Below are 14,182 nucleotides of genomic sequence, written 5' to 3'. Positions count from 1 at the left end.
TGCTATAAAAACTTTTTATTTCATATAATGCTAATTAAATAAATACAAATATTTTATCTCGAAGAAAAACTGACACCTGAACAAAATAACTTGTACTTAAAGGTCAATTCTTATGAAAGGAATATATCCATCAATCGTGACTATCACTTTATTCATTTATTGTATTCACTGAACTGTCCTTCTTGGATCTAAGGTGGAAACTGTAACTCAAACACATGCAGAAAGTCAGAATCTATCCTGTAATATTAGCGATCATCACATTTTACAGGGGCAAAAAGTGACTGCACTCACCTGCTGTCCAAGGGCATCTCATAAATATCCAATTCTATATTGGACTCAGATAATTTTCTAAAACAAGCAGTAGGTCCCATGATTATGCTAATAAGAGTCAATGACACTGTTAGCATTCCTCAGGGAAACTGGGCTTCGCTCCGCTGAATCAGCATCAATCATTTTTATTTTGATATGGATGAGGTTTAGAAGTGGTCCCAAACAGAAAAGTAATTAAAATAAGAAATCTGCAAGTTCACAAAATAATGTAACAGACTCTACTTTTTAATACTTTGGATACTTTGAAATGTCGCATCTGAATTGTACTGAATTACATAATGAATTACTTGTATTACATAAGATTATATACATGGGCCTTTTTTTGCAATATTGAGGAGTTGATAACTGAAAAAGTATTACAAGAGTTGGAATTTTACAGGTGGAGACCATTTCATTGGACTAGAAAGTGCTGGGTAGGAATCCCACTTCCTTCCTGCCTCTTCAGCAAATAAGTCTGGGGCAAACAGACTCACGATTGTACTTCTGAGATTAATGCCCACTTAAGGGATTCACTCTGAAGCTACTTATTCAACAGTTGGGACAGCCATCACATGGGGGGGCAACAAAAGCCTAGAAATCTTTGTAGTGTTTGATTGTGGAATTGGGAGAACGAGCTTTTGCATTGTTAGATTGTTAAAATTCTCAATGCCTGATCAAGAGAGCTGGCCCCTTGGGGTTGGGTTTGGCATTGCTGCCATCTACTGCCTTATCTTCTTATACCACTGGCCAGCTGTTCAGTGAGCCCTTCCCCATGACCCTAATCTTATCACACATTCACTCATCTGTCACCTGGGGTCACTGTCTGATTTTGGGTATCTGGTGGGTGTACTGCTGGCAATTGCCACTGCTACCCTCATCATGCTGCCTCCCATGGGAGACATGTTGGCTTCTGATTGGCCAGCAGGTCTCAGGAGGTGGGATTTCAGAAGAATGTGACCATTGGCTACCTTAATACCAAGGGCCTTCACAAAGGGGGCAATGTGGACATTTCACTAGTTCCCCAGCTGATAGGGGAGATCCCATCACGTGGGTTAAATTCTTTCTGGGGTGTGACCATGCTGCTTACAAGATGTGAGTGTTATGAGTAACACTTGCTGATCTAGAGTAACACAGTCATTTGTAGAAGGTGCATTATATAATGCAATATGGTTGAGTCTACAGATCACAAGATGAAATTAGCCACCCCAAAGCTCATCAATTTGAGTGGAAGCTAGTCATCCTCGATCCCGAGCGACTGTAGAAGAGAGATTAATCATGTTACTTCAGAATAATTATCTGTTGCTAAGGTAGATCTATGTGTCTCTATTGCCTGCCTCCAGGCAACCAAATTGCCGCTGTTGAGGCAGGAAGCTGGAGGCTGACTGGAAAAGTTTCTGTGAGTCTCCTGTCAATACCCTTAACAAAGTTGTTAATGGGCCTAATGGACTGGTCACCTTGTAATGAAGGCAGTTCTGCTGGACAACAGCCTACCTCCCCTTAAAATAGCTGGCACCAGAAACAGGATCTTTGGCTTTGTTTGTATTTGTAGGCCTAATCTCAGCAGAGAATTGTGCACTAGCTTTTAAGCTCTAAATTTAAAAAGTGTATTATACAGAAGGCTGCTGCTATTAATTGATTTTTCACAATGAATAGCACGATGAAATGTTCAGAACCTCACCTCTCAGACCTATCAGCACCTCAGACTCATATCCGAAATATAAGTGTTACAGTTGGAATCCCATTTCCCAACTTTTAGCAATTAAATCATGATTCTTCAGCTTTGTAATTTAGGAGCTGACAAGAAGAGATGGAAATATTTGTTTATGGAGCCAATTGATGTTAATTTCACAACTGCTACTTGAGAGCTTGTATTAAATAAAAGTGGGTTCATTGATTATGTTACTGATGGTAAGGAATTATTAGAGGTGAATTAGAATTAGAATTTGATTATAGATTATATTTAGACTGGGGTTTGACAATAGGAAATCCCCAAACAACAGAGGACTTGTAGAAAAGCATCAAAACAACAAGGCCAACACAACTTGTTAAACAGGCATGCTGTAGTTATGAATATATATTTATTTGTTGTAAAGAAATGAATGTGTATCAGAACATATTTGCTATTTTTTGATGAAAAGATATTCCTGAATCAGTTATCTTTAAAATACATAGCTAAATGTGCTTTGTTCAACTAGATTTAGAGGCAGTAAATTTTTTTTGCAAGCCAGTTACATCACACTTGTCCTCTTGTTTGGGAATCTGCCACATTTCTTGTTGAATTTCATTTCTCAAAAGCAAACAATAGCAGGGATGATGGAAGCTAATGCTCGGTGTTGGAATGATATGTTTCAAGCAACAGATAGTGAAAATTAGCATTACTGGTAAATAAGTAATATAAAATTAACTCGAGATATAGCAGCCTATAGATTCACAGATCTGTGCTTCGTATAAAACTGAACTATAAAATATGGCCTGACTCAATAACCAGTGCTGATTTGGTTGGTCTCAGCTGAGTAAACTGTAGAGTGCCTTAATTGATCACAGCAGTCCAATGTTTGGGAGAGGAAAATTCTACTAAGATACACACTCATGCAAGTTACATACATATGAATTTGGAAGACAGACAGGATGGCATATTGGTCCAGAGATTTCCCAATAATTCTATAGCCCTTAATTGAAGGGGATGTGGGAACATGCCCACTAATCTATCAGTGATATCCAGCCAAACAGTGTAAATCACATTTAAGCCAGTTTTCTGAGGATTGCTGGCTCTACTGAAGTCAAAAATGGATATTCGTGAGAATTCAAGCTTGATGATCAGCCTCCCCAGGTTCAATTTCACACATTTGGAATGGACACTTTAGCTGGCTGCACCTAGGCATGAAGATCTAGATGGCATCTGGTGTCGGTGGAACTTCACTCCTAGAAAGAATCATTTTTTTAAGAAAGGGAGAAAAATTGAGCTGAAAATGTTATGCCAAATATGTCACAGTAAAGTGTTCATTTTAGACCTGTGCATTTGGTTACGGATCTAACATTTAGAGATTTGACAACTATTATACTTTTAATGCTGCAAAGCAATGTACATTAAATAGAACAGCGAACTATTTATAGAGCCTCAATTACAATGAATATTTGAAAACCACAAATCTGAACTACTGAGGAAGAGCACAGACCAAGAAAATTCTGGATTTACAAATTTTAGATAAGATATCTTACAGAGGTACAAAAATGCAAAAAAGACACATCTGGAATACTACATTGGACAATGAGAGTAAGACAAAGACTATGTAGGTTCAAATTAGAATAAGACAAATTGATGTCAAGTAGTTATTTAGCACAAAGAATGACTCATAGATGGAATGAACCTCCAGACTGAATAATGGAGATGAAAACTTTACAGTCATTGAGGAAATAGTAGTCTAGATGTGCAGGTGGGCAGGTTCCACACACCATCTAGATCTTCATATATTGGTTCCATGTAAGAATTGTATGGATGAGGAAGATACAATGACCCAAATACACTGTCTCTACATATATGTGACTGAGCAAGACATTCTAAAAGTAACATATTAAATTCTTCTAACTGATGCTATAGTACATTCCTCCAAAATACATGAATCCAAACCAATGCTCATAACTATACCCTGCTTGTTCTGAACAGAAATGTCTTATTAGCCCAGTTAAGTCACATAATGTATAGCTTTTTCTCAGCTTATTCATTCATTGCTATCTCATCATATCCCTGGAGAGGTTTGTTCTTGATTAACTGATTTGTTTTTTTTGCTTCATTGTAAAACAGAGGTCAAGTGCTGTGCGCTTGCTTGTAGCTCTACAGGAAACATGAGACTAATTTAAATCAAGTTTTTGTACTCTCTGCAGGGAACTGAATCACATGACAAGTGGCATGGAAGAAATTCTCACTGGAAATACACATCTCAGTTTTTATGGAAACACAATCTGCTGGATTTCAGTATTGGAAGAAAACGTTCCAAGCAAATATGAACTAATTTATTTTCATAACATACACAAGCATGCTTGTTTGTGGAAACAAAACACACCAAAAAAAACAGATGGAAAAAGAAAATGCATGTTTTAATTGGCTTGTTATATCTGAAAATCCATCACAAAAGTGAGAAACTACAGGATATCAGCCAGTAAAAGGTCACCTAATTAGTTTCTATGGTGTTTTCCTGCAGAGAAGTTAATTCACAACCTGATACCTGGATGAAGTAATGAGATTGATTTTAATGTTTTAGCACTTCAAACTGTCAATTACATCATTGGTCCACAATATTCTTTCTTTCAAATGATAAAGCATAGATTCAATCTATTCTGTGAAATAGAGTCACAAACTCATCCAGCATGGAAACTAACCATTCAGTACAACCAGTCCCTGCCAAACATAATCCCGAAGTAAACGAGTCCCATCTGCCTGCTCCGAGTCCATATCCCCCCGAACCATTCCTATTCAAATATCCATTCAAATGTCTTTTAGATGTGGTAATTGTATCGGCATTCACCTTCATCAGGAGGTTCATTCCTCACACAAACCAAGCCCTATGTAAAGAATGTGCCTCATGCCTTTTTTAAATTTCTCTCCTCTCACCTTAAAAATGTGTCCCCTAGACTTGAAATTCCCCCATGTCAGGGGAAAGACAACTACCATTAACTCTATCTATACCTCTCATTATTTTATAAACTTCTATCAGGTCGCCTCGCAACCTCCCATGCTCCAGTGAAAGAAGTCCCAGCCTATCCAGCCTTTCCCAATAACTCAAACCTTCCACATGCAGCTACTGTGTGGGTGATAGTCATATATGTGAGGAGATAGAAATATGTGAGGAGCAGTACTTCACCCAAATGTCTATTTTTATGTGTGATTTCAATCTCAAAAGGGTTTCTCACTTGGTTATTCAACTCAAAAATATTATAGTCAAATCCAAATATAGTCCCCCCAAACATTCACTCACACATACATTCGGGTGGGACTTGACTAAACAGCAATCAGGTAATTCGAACTGATTTTATTTTGGATCCCAATGGTAATTTCAGCACCAAAATGCAATTACAGTTGAGATCAGTTAACAGTATTGAGTTTGCACATGTGTGTCCATTGTAGCCCACAAAGCCAGACAGTGTGTGTACTTACTATAATATTGGACAGTATCATGTAATAATGTTTATTTTTTAATTCAATATTTATGTATTAAATGTTTTCATTGTTTCAAAATAGTCTTGTGTTTAAAAATGACACGGTGTCAATTTCTGTATACGCCTGTGTACTTATGCTAGAGTTACAGTGATGTTTTGTTACTTCCAAAGTGTAATTTATGGCAATGCTATGTTTTGAATGTTATTATATTACAAAGTAACATTTGAAAATGTAATTCATGTCTGTGCATATGTGCTACTGCAAATATATTACCATAAAAAGTACTGGTGTGCATTCAAACAGTAAAATGTTGCTCTGTATTAAGAGCACTAATCTATTCGGCTTTATATTACTGTTAATGTTGTTGTTCTGTTAATGAAAAACCTGGATTGCAAGCAGCAACAGGAACCTGTTTTCTTTTATTTGTAATTCATGCTTTTGATGTAATGTGTTTAAGATTCCAGAAGGTGGCATTTATTTAGTGGGGTTTCAGGATGTGATCTGCTTCATTTGATCATGCATTATAGTAATGCACACAGACTAGATACAGTATTACACAGCAGAAGGCTCTAAATAGCAATGCCCCTGGGGCAAACAAACCACTGTCTTCAACCAATCATTCCCATAATGTAAACCCCACTTAAAAGCATGCATACTCATCCAGAGAGAAAATAACCCATATTGTGTAAGTGAACATGAACAAAATTAATTACCCAATTTCAACAAAAAAAAGTTATCTTAAAAGATCATGTGATAATGTACAGACCCACCATGTTTCCCAGATTCCCTCACCCATTGGGATACCTCCAACAACAGGTCAATATTTTGGGTAAAATTGATTATATTTTGTCTGCTAATAAAAAGAATACTAAGTTTTCTATAGCTAAATCCAAAACTAGATGTATGTTTTGCAAACAAAAGACTCAACAATAGCAGATCCTCTCATAAATCACGGAGTGTTTGCACGCATTAAAAAGAACTTAGATTACCCACTGAATAGAGAAGATTGACTTTTCAGTCTGCTGTTTCATTTTTCTACCATCATTCATCATCCCACTCACACTTTGCACAACCTAGATGCCTCCCTTTCTAATACTCACTCATGCTGCTGCGGGGGTTTGAAATAATTTATTATCTTGTAATGTATAGAGTCACAGCAAATAAAAGCGTAACTAACTCTCCACAACTAGTTATAAACTAGACTACAAATGAAAATTTGCCAAGTGAAGAAATTGGGTAATTCCAATCTCAATGGGTAAATAAGTACATGATACAAATAAGAAACAGTTGCAATTCAAAGATGTATTCAACAGTCTGGAACCCATCTGCATCTGCAGACATTACAAACTTCTGCCAATTCTTATAAAATTAGAAGGAGCATAAATAGGCTGAAAAGCCAAGGTCTTTTCCCCAGGGTAGAGGAGTCCAAAACTAGAGGGCAGAGCTTTCAGGTGAGAGGGGAAAGATTTAAAAAAAGGTCCTAAAAGACAACATCTCCACACAGAGGGTGGTGCATGTATGGAATGAGCTGCCAGAGGAAGTGGTGGAGGCTGATACAAATATAGCATTTAAAAGGCATCTAAATGGGTATATGAATGGGAAGGGTTTAGAATGATATAGGCCAAATGCTGGCAAATGGGATCAGATTTATTTAGGATATCTGGTCAGCATGAATGAGTTGGACCGAAGGGTCTGTTTCCATGCGGTATATCTCTATGATTCTGCAACTGCAACAACCTTCCTTATACTTTACTCCACCATAGCTTTTAATTTTCTCTTCAATTCAAATGGACAGGTTAAATTTGAAAGCATTTATACCTCATCGGGAAACAATTACACTTTCAGTTAGGAATTGGGAAATACTACTTCAAGTAAGAGAAGTTTTAATGCACTGGATTTTCATGGAATTGAGCAGGCTCCATGGGAGAGTAAAAATGGCCGCCCAGGCCTGATTCCAAGAATTTCCTACATTATCCCCAGCACCCCCAGTTTCATCACTTTAGGATAAAGTTATGGGCCGCTGGTGGTTAGCTCTACTGCAGGGATAAGCAGTCATGTCCTAGCTCCCCACAGTTTCCATGAAGATGGCCCAGTATTTAATGGACTCATGGTTCATGGTCCACTATTCTGGGGCAGCAACTCCCATTATGACCAGCACCCACACCGCCCTCCACCCAGCATTCGCTCACACTTTGTCCATGCAGGCATACTGAACTAGGAATTCTCCAGACTCCCTCTATAACATTGAAGATGAAAATCCAGCCCACCAAATATTTTTTCATACTTCTGAATATCCACTTGAAATACACATTGTCAAGACAATGTTGATCAGCCACAAAGGCTGAATTCTACAGTTTATTTTGCTAATTGCAATTAATTGATTATTATTGAACATTAATTGATATTTCAGCCCTCATGGTGAGTACCATGCCCAACTTCTGCTCCATCTGGCCAAGGGAGCAACTTGCTGCCCACCGGAGATCCCTGAGTTGGCCTGCAAAAAGGCACTGACAGTCCAACAGCGCCCCACAGTTACTGTCATTTGCCCCAGACATAGCAGAAAGCAGTAATCCTCATTCTGCTTGCAAGCAGGGTCCTGGAGGTCCTGCTGGATGGGACAGTGCAGAAGCAGGACGTTTTCTTCCCCCAGGATTGGCAGGGGAAGCCACAACATCGGAGCATACCAGCTAGGTGCAAGGTTGTCACTCAAGTTTAAGCATCTGGAGGATTGCCCAGATAAGAAAATTCTTAGGATGGTGAATAGTGAGAAGGGTAGCCTTATATTGCAGGATGATGTATCAAATGGACTGATCAGTGCACCTATCTGGATTAAGTTGGCAAAGCAATGCATTTAGGCAGGACAAATGAGGCAAGGAAATATGTGAGGAGCAGCAGGACCCTGGGAAGCACCAATAATCAGAGGGACCTTGGTGTGCTTGTCCACTGGTCCTTTAAGGTAACAGAACAGGTAGATAAAGTGGTTTAGAAGGCATATAATACACCTGGAGCTTAAGAAAAAGGAGATTATGTTGGAACTGTATTAAAAAAATGTTGGTTAGGCCATAGGTAGCATACTGTATACAGTTCTGGAATCCACATTATTGGAGGGATGTGATAGCACTGGAGAGAATGCAGAGGAGATTTTACTAGGATAACGGGAACTGCAGATACTGGAGAATCCAACATAACAAAGTGTGGCGCTGGATGAACACAGCAGGCCAAGCAGCATCTTAGGAGCACAAAAGCTGATGTTTCAAGCTTAGACCCTTCATGGTCTAGGCCTGAAATGTCAGCTTTTGTGCTCCTAAGATGCTGCTTAGCCTGCTGTGTTCATCCAGCTCCACACTTTGTGATCTGAGATTTACCAGGATGTTGCCTGGCCCGGAGAGTTTAAGTTATAACGAGAAATCTTTGACTGTGGTTGGCTTTCCTTGGATCAGAGGAAAGTGATGAGGGGCATGATTGACATGCAAAAATTACAGGGGGCTGAGATAGGTTCGATAAAAGGGGGAACTCTTCCCCTTGGTGAATGGATCAATAATCAGGGGCGCAGATTTAAGGCAAGGAGCATGAGGTTTAGAGAGGATGGGAGGAAGAGAATTTTCACCCAAAGAGTGGTGGGGATCTGGAACTCACAGCCTGAGGGTATTAGGTACAGGAACCCTTGTAACATTTAAGAAATATTTAATTGTGCACCAGCAATGCCAAGGCAGACAAGACTACAGGCCAAAAGCTAAAAAATGGGATTAGAATAGTTAGGTACTTGTTTTGAATGACACAGACTCACTGGGCCAAAGGGCCTTTTTCTATGCTGTAGCCCTCTATGGCTCTATCCACTCTCTTTAGACCACTTTTACTTTTATGCTTTTCAATTAGGTATGCCCTCAACCTCCTCTGTTCCAAAGAAAAGAACCGTCACCTAACCACTCTTACATTGAAACTAACATTCCCCCAGCTTCCTCCTAAATCTTCTTTGTGCCCTCTCACATCTTTCCAGGAGTGAAGTGGCTACAGCTGGTTTATGAGGATTGGCAGGTGTCACTATTTTGCCAATGGGGGTATTGCTCAGTGGTAGAGCATTTAACTGCTGATCAAGAGGTCCCTTGGTCAAATCCAGGTGCCCCCTATTTTTGGGCAGCTCAGTACCAGGGACCTGGGTTCGATTCCAACCTCAGATGACTGTTTGTGTGGAGTTTGCACACACTCCCGTGTCTGTGGGTTTCCTCTGGGTGCTCCGCTTTCCTCTCAAGTCCAAAGATGTGCAGGCTAGGTGGATTGGAAATTCTGGGCAATTTAGCATGGCCAGAGTTATGTAAATTAGATGGATTAGACAAGGGAAATGCAGAGTTGCAGGGAGAGGGTATGGGGATAGGTCTGGGTGACATGCTCTTCCGAAGGACAATGTGGACTTGTTGGGCTGAATGGCCTGTTTCCACACTGGAGGGATTCTATGGCTCCATGAATACTTCAGCTAGTGTTTTATATAGTTCCACCATGACCTCACAGCTCTTACGTTCAGTGTCTCAGCCAAATGAAGACAACGTGACCAGTTTACCTTTATACTTACATAAAATATGGGTATTACCAGTCTATGATTGCACATCTAGTCCATAGCAAAGTGTATTTTTTAAATTACTGATGGTAATTGCTGGCTGAATAGTTGTTATTGTCCTCTCCTCGTTGCCCTTGAGAAGGTGGTGTTTAGCTGCCTTCTTGAACCACTTCAATCCAGGTGCTGTAGGTAGATCCACAACGCTATTAGAGAGAGTTCCAGGATTTTGACCCAGCGACATTGAAGGAATGATGATATATTTCCAAGACAGGATAGTACATGGTATATAAGGGAACTTTCATGTGGTAATGTTCCCATGAATATGCTGTACTTTCAGGATGGAAGTGGTCGTGGGTTTGGAAGATGCAGTCTTTGCTGAACTTCTGCAGTAGATCTTGTAGATAGTACACATGGCTGCTACTGAGTGCTGCTGGTGGAGGAAATGGACGTGGTGCCAATCAAGCAGACTGTTTTGTCCTGGATGGCGTCAAGCTTTGAGTGTTGTTGGACCTGTACTTATCCAGACAAGTGGGGAGCACTCCATGACACTACTGACTTGAACTTTGTGGATGTTTGAAAGGCTTTGAGGAGTTAGGAGGTAAGTTACTCACTTCAGTATTCCTAACTTCTCACCTGCTAAAGATTTCCTTCCCTGAGGAACATTAGTGAACTAAATGAGTTTTATAACAATCAAAGATTGATTGATCATGAGGGGTCACTATTACTGAGGCTAGTTTTATATTCTAGAAGTATTTGTTGAATTTTAAATTCCACCAGCTGTCATGATAGGATTTGAAAATCTTGTCACCTGAGCATTAGTTTAGGTTGCTTGTTTCATAGGCCAGTGGCATCATCACTATGCAATCCCTTCCCCAAATTACACATTCCGCTGCCTCGTCAGCCTTTCCCAAAGGCAGACTAATTTGAACACATTAGCCACTATCCTGTCCACCTGACCCATCCATTTATCTCTTCCTGGACTATGCAGCTTTCTTGTTCACTATCAGCCATACAGTCAAGGACATCAAGGTGTAGAGCTAGATGAACACAGCAGGCCGAGCAGCATCAGAGGAGCAGGAAGGCTGATGTTTTGGCATCTAGGCCCAAAACTTGAGCCTTCCTGCTCCTCTGACGCTGCTTGGCCTGCTGTGTTCATCCAGCTCTACACCTTATTGTCTCGGATTCTCCAGCATCTGCAGTTCCTACTATCTCCGAAGCCATACGGTCAAGTTTCACTTTGTCTACAAACTTCTAAATCACAACCCCTACATTAAAATCCGAGTTATTGATATACACCATTATATCAAAGGTCCTAGCACTGAGCTACTGGAAAAAAGCCTTCCAACCACAAAACACTTCTCAATCCTTCCTACCTGTAACTCAGTTTTGGATCCAACTTGCCACTTTGTTTTGAATTCCTTGAATTTTTGGTTTTGTGACCAATCTGTTAGGTGGGACCTATCAAAGCCTTGCTAAAAGCTATACAAACCATACCAAACAAACTACCCTCAGAGATCCTGCTACACTTGTCCCCACACCTCCTCCCTCACCCCCATCCCAGGCCCCAAGATGACATTCCACATCAAGCAGAGGTTCACCTGCACATCTGCCAATGTGGTATACTGCATCCACTGTACCCGGTGCGGCTTCCTCTACATTGGGGAAACCAAGCGGAGGCTTGGGGACCGCTTTGCAGAACACCTCCGCTCAGTTCGCAACAAACAACTGCACCTCCCAGTCGCAAACCATTTCCACTCCCCCTCCCATTCTCTTGATGACATGTCCATCATGGGCCTCCTGCACTGCCACAATGATGCCACCCGAAGGTTGCAGGAACAGCAACTCATATTCCGCCTGGGAACCCTGCAGCCATATGGTATCAATGTGGACTTCACCAGTTTCAAAATCTCCCCTTCCCCTACTGCATCCCTAAACCAGCCCAGTTCATCCCCTCCCCCCACTGCACCACACAACCAGCCCAGCTCTTCCCCCCCACCCACTGCATCCCAAAACCAGTCCAACCTGTCTCTGCCTCCCTAACCGGTTCTTCCTCTCACCCATCCCTTCCTCCCACCCCAAGCCGCACCCCCCGCTACCTACTAACCTCATCCCACCTCCTTGACCTGTCCGTCTTCCCTGGACTGACCTATCCCCTCCCTACCTCCCCACCTACACTCTCTCCACCTATCTTCTTTACTCTCCATCTTCGGTCCGCCTCCCCCTCTCTCCCTATTTATTCCAGTTCCCTCCCCCCATCCCCCTCTCTGATGAAGGGTCTAGGCCCGAAACGTCAGCTTTTGTGCTCCTGAGATGCTGCTTGGCCTGCTGTGTTCATCCAGCCTCACATTTTATTATCTTGGAATCTCCAGCATCTGCAGTTCCCATTATCTCTAACCCTCAGAGATCCACCTTGTTACCACCTTAAAAAAATTCAACAATGTTAGTCAGATACAACATTCCATTAACAAATTGACACTGACTGTTTTTGTTTATTCTAAATGAATATTTATCCCAACTCTCAGAATGTTTTCCAATAACTTTTTCACCACTGGGTTTAGGCTTATTCATCCATTATTGTCTCTCTCTTTCTCCCTTTTTAAAAAACATCAGCCAGTCCTCCAAACCTGGAACCGTGAAAGGACTGGAAAATGATAGTCAGATCCTCCATTATCTCATCTGATTTCCCTTAACAACTCAAGAATCCTTGAAAATAGGTTAATACCCAGGCCAGATTTTTAAAAGACGTTAAACTTCTTATTAGATTATCGTCTAATATTTCGTCCTTCTTCCTGATTGAAATATCTGTGTGGTCCTTTTTTCTCTCTTTGTATTTCTTCACAGATGATAATTTTAAGAAGGTTGTACCCATCAATGACAGGCTCACTGTTAGCGAGCCCAGCCCATCGGTGACCAGCAGATTCTACTACACTAGGCAGGGAGATGTAGGCATTACTAGGGACAATTGGCTCTTCCCTTCTCTGCCGATTTTTCCTTTGTGTTGGTCCTTTGCTTGATTTCAAAGTTGTTTGTAGCCCTCTTGATATAGCAGCTCCAAGCATCCTGATCTGCAGTCTGTGCTTCTCCCTGCCACACAGGGAGGGGCTCCTTCAGAGAATACATAAACCCCCCCTAGTTCTGTTTACCAGCAACCAGTTCTCTGTCCAACACAACTTGGGTTCATAGCTGTCATCCATCTGGAAAATTGTGACTAGCCCAACATAGTTGTTTTTGTTCAAAGGGGAGCTTAATGGTGGTGATATTAACTGTGTCCAGTACTTCAAAGTTGGTGATGTGGCTACACCAGTGGGTCTTGAGGATACAATGAGGTAGCAGTTGATAGAAACATGTTGGAAGGTGTGTACACAGTACTGGACCATGGCTCAGTGTTATACAGAGGGTGATGAGGACTAGACTTTGTGCACTTTGATCTAATTGTGTTCCCAAGTTTGGTTGCTACACACTTAATTGTGGAATTAGTTGAATGCACTGCTTGTTTTAGAAAGTGTATTGTCCACTTCTTACTCTATAGTGGTGGCATCAAACAAAACGATGCTCCACAAAGAGAGATGCATGACATCTTTACATAATTCATTACTGTTCCTTTGTGAATGCTTATTGGTCTATACTCTTGTTAGGTGCACCCTGATGCCTGGAGAAAACGTGTTTGCACATATTGCAATTCTAACTGATTGAGGGCCAGGAGAGCACAGTCATCAGTGAAAGGAAGCACATTGATGAGCTTTTCTTGCACTGTTAGGAAAGCCTGAAGATGCCACAGTCATTGAGTCATACAGGTGAACAGCACAGAAACAGACTGTTTGGTCCAACTCATCCATGCCAACCAGATATCCTAGATAATTCTAGTCCCATTTGCTAAGTTTGAAGAGGCCTCCATCATTTCTGAAGCGCATTGCTGAACACCTCCTTTAAGCCTTTGTTTGCCAGCTGTAGTGAAAAAGATGCTAAATAAGATCAGAGCCAACACATTTCCCTGCTTCACATCATTGAAGATTTCGGAAGGAGCCTGAGAATTCACTGTTTTGCTTGACTTGTCCGCACTGGCTACAGCCTGGCCAGGTGTCTGATTGAGTATCCAAGTTTTTCAAGGATTTTCCAAAGATGAATCTCTGTTCAATGTCAGATATACAAAAGTGACTTAAAAGCCC

The 14,182-nt window shown here is 41.0% G+C and overlaps 1 protein-coding gene across 3 annotated transcripts in view; it reads right to left on the bottom strand.

Moving 5' to 3' along the window:
- Positions 1–14,182, bottom strand: part of LOC125453038 (fibroblast growth factor 9) — a 69,035-nt gene that overhangs the window by 4,015 nt on the left and 50,838 nt on the right. The gene's annotated exons all lie outside the window — the stretch shown is intronic.

Source organism: Stegostoma tigrinum, chromosome 6 (genome assembly GCF_030684315.1).
Source record: "Stegostoma tigrinum isolate sSteTig4 chromosome 6, sSteTig4.hap1, whole genome shotgun sequence".
Lineage (NCBI taxonomy): Eukaryota > Metazoa > Chordata > Chondrichthyes > Orectolobiformes > Stegostomatidae > Stegostoma > Stegostoma tigrinum.
Note: the sequence above shows the minus strand (reverse complement) of the source record. Positions and strands in the feature narration are given on the sequence as shown.